This window comes from Dipodomys merriami, unplaced genomic scaffold (assembly GCF_024711535.1).
Source record: "Dipodomys merriami isolate MVZ:Mamm:240054 unplaced genomic scaffold, mDipMer1.0.p SCAF_91, whole genome shotgun sequence".
NCBI classification, from domain to species: domain Eukaryota; kingdom Metazoa; phylum Chordata; class Mammalia; order Rodentia; family Heteromyidae; genus Dipodomys; species Dipodomys merriami.
The window spans coordinates 3,768,880-3,776,195 of NW_027206524.1; the positions used below are offsets into that span (position 1 = coordinate 3,768,880).

General features: G+C 44.2%; 1 long non-coding RNA gene across 1 annotated transcript; it reads left to right on the forward strand.

Moving 5' to 3' along the window:
• On the forward strand, positions 1-6,789 carry LOC138821319 (uncharacterized). The gene is made up of 4 exons (XR_011370130.1): positions 1-86; positions 1,275-1,370; positions 2,146-2,288; positions 6,278-6,789. It is a non-coding gene; the product is annotated as an uncharacterized lncRNA (long non-coding RNA).
• The last annotated feature ends 527 nt before the right edge of the window (positions 6,790-7,316 follow it).

Consider the following 7,316-nt stretch of genomic DNA (forward strand, 5'->3'; position numbering starts at 1 on the left):
GTAGAAACAGCTTTCCCAATGCTGACCTGCGGTTCATGTCAAACACTACAAGCTCCGCCACAGACAGTGACTGAGAAAAGCCAGAGGTAAAGAGCAACAAAATGGCTGGGTACAGTGCCTAGCAACCCTAGAGGCTGAGATCTGAGGATCAGGGTTCAAAGCTTAGCCCAGGCAGGAAAGTCTATCTGACTCTTACCTCCAATTAACCACCAAAAAGTCAGAAGTGGAGCTGTAGATCAAGTAGTAGAACACCAGCATTGAGCAAAAACACTAAGGGATAGTGCCCAGGCCCTGAGTTCAAGGCCTAATGTAGCAAGAAAATGTGCAAGGCCTAGTAGGAGCACCAAAATAAAATAAAACAAAGCAAACGCAACAAAATGGCCGGCTTTCCATAGTAACTGACAGTTCTTGTTCAAGAACACATGGGAGCCACCCTGTAGTAACTAGAAATCATAAGAAGGAATATTGTAAGGTGTACAGTCTTATAGAATAAGTAACAACATAAGTCTTATTTATAATAACCCATTGTAAGTACTGGATGATTTTGTTTTTGTTGGTCATGGGATTTGAACTCAGGGCCTGAATGCTGTCCCTGAGCTTTTTGCTCAAGGATAGCATTCTACCACTTTAAGCCCCAACTTCATTTCTGGTTTTCAGGTGGTTTATTGGAGATAAGCATCTCATGGACTTTCCTGCCTAGATTGGCTTTGAACCATGATCCTCAGATCTCAGCCTCCTGAGTAGCTAGGATTACAGGCTTGAGCCACCAGCACCCTGCTAGTCTTGGGTTATTGAGGTAACATCTGTTAACATCATTTTGACTTAAAAACAATTCAATTTGGTTTCTCCAGAACCAGTATATTTCAACTCTATAATAAGATCATGTAAAACAAATAGCTTTTGCTCAGCAGATTAAATGCAGCTACTGAGGAGACACACACACACACACACACAAAAAAAAAAAAAAAAAAAAAAACAGCCAGCGATGCATTTACTACTAGGCAAACGCCATCTGCCACACTCTCAGACTTCAGATTGTCCTTAGCATTTTCCTGAGGGGAAATAAGATTCCAGCAGTCTTTTGGTGTGCTATTACTGAACTGCTCAGAGAGCTTCTAAGCCAGACCCGCCCACAGGTGCAAACAGTCTGTCCCTTCGTGAATTCAATCAGTTGTATTTGCACTGAATTTCCTCTGAGCATCTGTCAGTCAGAATAATGCAACTGCTGTGTCAGCAAGAATAACAGACCCGATGAAACTGCTTTCTGTGCGCAGGGAACAGCGTCCATTTGACCTTAGCCTTTGCCTATGAAAACAGAAGGAACAACAGTCAGGAGGAATCATGGAAATCTGTCCCTTGTCTCTGCAAAGGTAATGAGGAAATCAAGCACCTGGTCGCAGCACTGTGGGTAAAAAGAAGCAGGTGCAAGCAACAGGCCATGTTTCCTTTTGGACTAGAGATGTGCCATCTCTGAAGGCAACTGGGCACTTACTTCATCATGAGCGGGGGAGCAACCTAACCTTTATACGTTGACAGTAAGAGTGATGAGGGGTTGCTGGGGGTGAGTATTCTGGGAATCTGGACACTTAAAATCTGGGTGGTTGGAGAGACATAGGGTTCAGAACTACTCTAGCTTGAATTTTACTAGTTCTTGCCATTTGTTGGTGCTAAATAAACACACCACACACACACACACACACACACACACACACACACACATCTGAGGCCACTTTGAGGTTCAAGTGTTGAACACTTGGTACCTTGATAGTGGCACTCTTTTGCCAAGTTCTAGAACTATGGGAGGTGGGACTTAGTTGCAGGAAGTGGGTCACTGGGGGTCTTGCATCATATCCTGTCCCCGGCTCCCTCTCTTTTTCCTGTCCACCAGGGAGTTAAGAACAACTCCACCACACACCACCAGGGTGTTGGACTCAAACACATGTGGACAACAAACCATGGAAGTGAAGCCCTGTGCCCAAATCAATCTCTTCTCCTTCCGGGTGTTCTCCCGGGTGTTTTGTCCTAGCAACTAGTAAAGTAACTAATACAGCACCAATTATAAAGGTGCCTTCATAGGAAAGCAACTGCTGCATTAGAAAATATATTCCAGTTAACTAGCATCTTCCTCTCCTCCTCCTTTGCTAGAGGCTGCCTCTGCTTCTACACACGGAGCGTCAACTTCCTGGCACTCCATGGATGCTGAAGACCAATACTTGCACCAGATCTCCTAGCACAGACACATCTGCCAAGTACCACACTGCTTGCCTTGGGTATCGTCCGTGCCTACGGTGAGCCTTCCTCTGACACAATTTGCAGGGGGTCACCATGGCTTTTCAGCACCAGGTTACTCTTACTTCTGGAGCAAACTACAAGTGAGAGAGGGGAAAAGAAGAGATCTTTCTTTCTTCTTTATTTCTTCTTTCTTCCTTCTTTCCTTCCTTCTTTCCTTCCTTCTTTTCTTTCTTCCTTCTTTCCTTCCTTTCTCTCTCTCTTTCTTTCTATCTTTCTTTCCTTCTTCTTCCTTCCTTCCTTTTTTTTCTTCCTTTCTGCCAGTCTCAGGGTTTGAACTCAGGCCCTGGGCGCTGGCCCTGAGCTTTTTAGCACAGCTCCACTTCCAGTTTTCTGGTGGTTAGTTGGAAATAAGTCTCATTGACTTTCCTTCCCTGGCTAGCTTTGAACCGTGATTCTCAGATCTCAGCCTCCTGAGTAGCTAGGATTACAGAGATGAGCCACCAGCACCTGGTCAATCAAAGATGCTGAGAGACCTCTTAGATCTGTGTAGCCCTTCTCCATAGACTATTCACTGGTTTCACTGTGTGGTCAGCATGGTCCTTCTTGCTATCTCCTTCCTTACACATAGATATCCATCCAGTCATGTAATACATAGGCTGTAGTAAGCACTCTGTAAAAGTTAGTTGTGTAACTATACACATGAATGTAAAGTGATTTATTCACTAATAACTGTTCAACTCTGGGGAGCCATGGGAAATGATTTTAAAATATGGTATTCCAGGGCTGGGAATGTGACTTAGTGGTAGAGTGCTCACCTAGCAGGCATGAAGCCCTGGGTTCGATTCCACAGAAAAAGCTAGAAGTGGCACTGTGGCTCAAGTGGTAGAGTGCTAGATCAGGGGCTAGGTGCTGGTGGCTCATGCCTATAATCCTAGCTACTCAGGAGGCTGAGATCTGAGGATCACAGTTCAAAGCCAGCCTGGGTAGGAACATCCGTGAGACTGTTATCTCCAATTAACCACTAGAAAACTGGAAGTTGCACTGTGGCTCAGGTGGTAGAATGCTAGCCTTGAGCTGAAGAGCCAAGGGACAGCGCCCAGGCCTAGAGATCAAGCCCCATAACCAAAAAAGAAGAAGAAAAAGAAGCTCAGTGCCAGGCCCTGAGTTCAAGCCTCAAGGCTGGCAAAATAAAAAATGAAAAAATAAATATGATATTCTAATATCTCATCGCTTTAAGTTCAGCAAATACAGTGATGTTTACAAGAGCCCAGGGTAATTTGAACCACTCAGGATTTCTTGATCTAAGAATAGTATATTCCAGGCTTCCTACCACTGAGCCTGCCTGACAGCTGTTGGGTAGGTTGATACATGCTACATACCAAAGGATGGTACTGCTGCTGAAGTTGAATAGCAAATAATCTAATTTGTTGTGGATTCTTTGGAAAAATGAAGAAGAGTTAGCAGAGAAAAATGAAGAAAAGTTAGAAAAGTTTAAAAAAATTGCAATGCTTTGTCACACAAAATTCACAATTCTTAATGTTTTGCCAAATTGCTCATGTCTTTTTGTTTGTTTGTTTTGGGGGGTTTTGTTTTGTTTTGTTTTGTCAGTTGTGGGGCTTAAACTTAGGGCCTGGACCCTGTCCCTAACTTCAGGCTAGCAGTCTCCCACGTTGAGCCACAGCTCCATATCCAGTTTTTGAGTGATTAATTGGAGATAAAAGTCAGGGACTAAAAAAAAAAAAAAAGAGGGACTTTTCTGCCTTGGCTGGCTTCAAACCACAACTCTTTTTGTTTGGTTTTTTTTTTGTTTGTTTCTGGGGTTTTATTTTGTTTTGTGTCAGTCATGGAGCTTGAACCCTGGGCCTGGGCACTGTCCCTGAGCAACTCAGCTGAAGGCAAGCACTCTACCACTTGAGCCACTGTGCCACCTCTGGTTTTCTGGTGGTTAATTGGAGATAAGAGTCTCATGGGCTTTCCTGGCTGGGCTAGCTTTGAACCTTGATCCTCAGATCTCAACCTCCTGAATAGCTAGGATTACAGGCGTGAGCCACAAGCGCTCACCTAGAAGAAAGTTTTACTTACGTGCTTCATGATTTTTCCCATAGTTGTAAATTTTACTTAATAGTAAAATTGTTGAGTTAATTCTGCAGATTTTTTTCCAGCCCTGGGCTAGAACTCAGGGCCTGGCCACTGTCTCTGAGCTTCTTTTGCTTAAGGGTAGCACTCTACCACTTGAGTCACAACACCACTTATAACTTTTTCTGTGCATGTGGCACTGAGAAATTGAACCCAGGGCTTCATGCATGCTAGGCAAGCAATTTACCACTAAGCCACATTCCCAGGCACTAATTCTTATTTTATTTTATATTTTTGCCAGTCCTGGGACTTGAACACTGAGCCTGAGAGCACTGTCCCTGGATCCCTTTTGCTCAAGGCCACAGAGCTATTCCGGATTTTTCTGTGATTAATTGGAGATAAGAATCTCAGGAATGTTCCTGTGGTGCTGGTTTTGAACCATGATCCTCAGATCTCAAACCCTTGACTAACTAGGATTACAGGCATGAGCCACTGTCCTCTGGCTTTGCAGACTTATTTTAAAGCCATAAAATGATGTATCTAATCTTTAGGAAATGTTATAATCTAATATCACTTTCTCTCTCTCTCTCTCTCTCTCTCTTTCTTTCTTTCTTTCTTTCTTCCTTCCTTCCTTCCTGTAATGGGGCTTGAACTCTGAGCCTGGGTGCTGCCCCAGAACTCTTCAGCTCGAGGCAAGCACTCTATCGCTTGAGCCACAGTGCCACTTCCGGTTTTCTAGTGGTTAATTGGAGATAAGAGTCTCACGGACTTTCCTGTGCAGGCTGGCTTTGAACTGTGCCCCTAAGGTCTCAGCCTCCTGAGTAACTAGGATTATAGGTATTAACCACCAGTGCCTAGCTATCAATAGATATTTTTAAACATAAAAATATAAGAAATAGGGCTGGGAAGGTGGCTCAGTGGTAGAGCACTTGCCTTGCAAGCATGAGGCCCTGGGTCCGATTCCTCAGCACCACATAAGCAAAAAGAAAAAAGCCGGAAGTGGCGCTGTGGCTCAAGTGGTAGAGTGCTAGCCTTGAGCTGAAGAGCTGAAGGACAGCGCCCAGACCAGAGTTCAGGCCCCATGACCAGCAAAAAAAAAAAAAAAAAAAAAATCATATATATATATATATATATATATATTTTTTTTTTTTTTTGTCCGGTCATGAGGCCTGAACTCTGGGCCTGGGCGCTGTCCCTCAGCTCTTCAGCTCAAGGCCAGTGCTCTACCACTTGAGCCACAGCGCCACTTCCGGCTTTTTTCTTTTTGCTTATGTGGTGCTGAGGAATCGGACCCAGGGCCTCAGGCATGCAAGGCAAGCACTCTACCACTGAGCCACCTTCCCAGCCCAATATAATGAATTTTTTAAGTCCCAACAACTATGAAAATTCTTTCTACCTTGTTACTTTCCTCTCAACTCACTCTCTTTCCTTCCTTCTTCCTTTCTTCCTTCTAATCCATGCACTGGTGGCTCATGTCCGTAATCCTAGTTACTCAGGAGGCAGAGATCTGAGGATCACAGTTTAAAGGCAGCTGGAGCAAAAAAAGTCCTTGAGAATCTTATCTCCAATTAATCACCAAAAAGGCAGATGTGGAGCTGTGGTTCAAGCAGTTAAGAGTGCTAGCCATGAACTAACTAACTAAATAAATAAATAAATAATCTCATGGATCGCACACAGGCCCTGAGTTTAAGCCCCAGGACTGGTACCAAAGCAGGGGGAGCGGGAGAAGCCGTTTCCTTTCTAGCATCCCCTGTGAATCAGTCAAAAATTTTGCTGCAGGTAGAAATTCTATTTTTGTCCTAAAAGGATCCTTTTATTGATTTATCCTTCACCTTCATGTAACCCTGCCTTTCTTCCTACTGATCTTCTCCATAAAAGCACTCAGTATTGGTGTGTGTTGATTTATAAGACTTCCCTCTAGCTTTCATTCCATTTTTATTATTGCTTTCCTTGTTATTTCCCTTGGCAGATACCAGTGTACATATGTGACCCATACAAGAGGAGTTCAGACAGTACTCATTCAAATTGTGGCCTCTGATAGATGGTCGGGCACAGGCTTTGTGCCGGGGGCCGTTGGATTTCATTTCCAAAGTATTCTCCTGTAACAGCTGTGTTCCTTTGATCAAAACACTGAGACACACGCCGTCCTGAGCACAAAAACAGAAAGCGCCCCTGGATTGAGTAGAGGCTTGCAGCCACCCTCTCCGGACGTCCCGTGCCATCAATACTCACGTTCTCAGAAGAGCTGTAGAGGCAGCAAGGGGCTTGGATCAATCTAGAAGGAAGCCCTCTCCGGGGGAGGCTGTTGCCCTGTGTGCATGCGATGCTCAGTTCCTACCACAATACTGGGCACAGAGTAAGGCTCAGTATCTGTCAGATCAATGACTGAAGAGTTACGCTGCTTCTCTGTCATGCCCTTTATTTTCCTTAGCTTGACACATCACTGTTCATCGTTCAAGATCGCGTTCAGTCCATCTCCTGTAGAGCTTTCTTTGACCCATTCAAACTTTCCTCTCTATACATCTATGCTTGGAATCGATTTCTGTTGCTATATTGCCAATCGTGTGTGTGTGTGTGTGTGTGTGTGAGAGAGAGAGAGAGAGAGAGAGAGAGAGAGAGAGAAACTTGAACTCAGAGCCAGAACACTGTCCCCTAGTTTTTTTGATCAGCTTCTCTAATTCCACTTTTTAATTGGTTAAATTGCTAGTTAATTGGAGATACCAGTCTCACATCGGGCATTAGTTGCTCGGGCCTGTAATCTTAGCTACTCAGGAGGCTGAGAGCTGGAGATCACAGTTTGTGGTTTGAAGCCTGCTCAGGCAGAAAAGTTCATGAGACTCTTATCTCCAATTAACCATCAAAAATCCAAAAGGAGAGCTGTGGCTCAAGTGGTAGAGTACTAGCCTTAAGCACAAAAAACGCAAGGATAATGCTTAGGCCCTGAGTTCAAGACCCAGGACCAGCAGAAGAAAAATAGTGTTTTTGTGAGTTGCCTGTTCATATGCTTT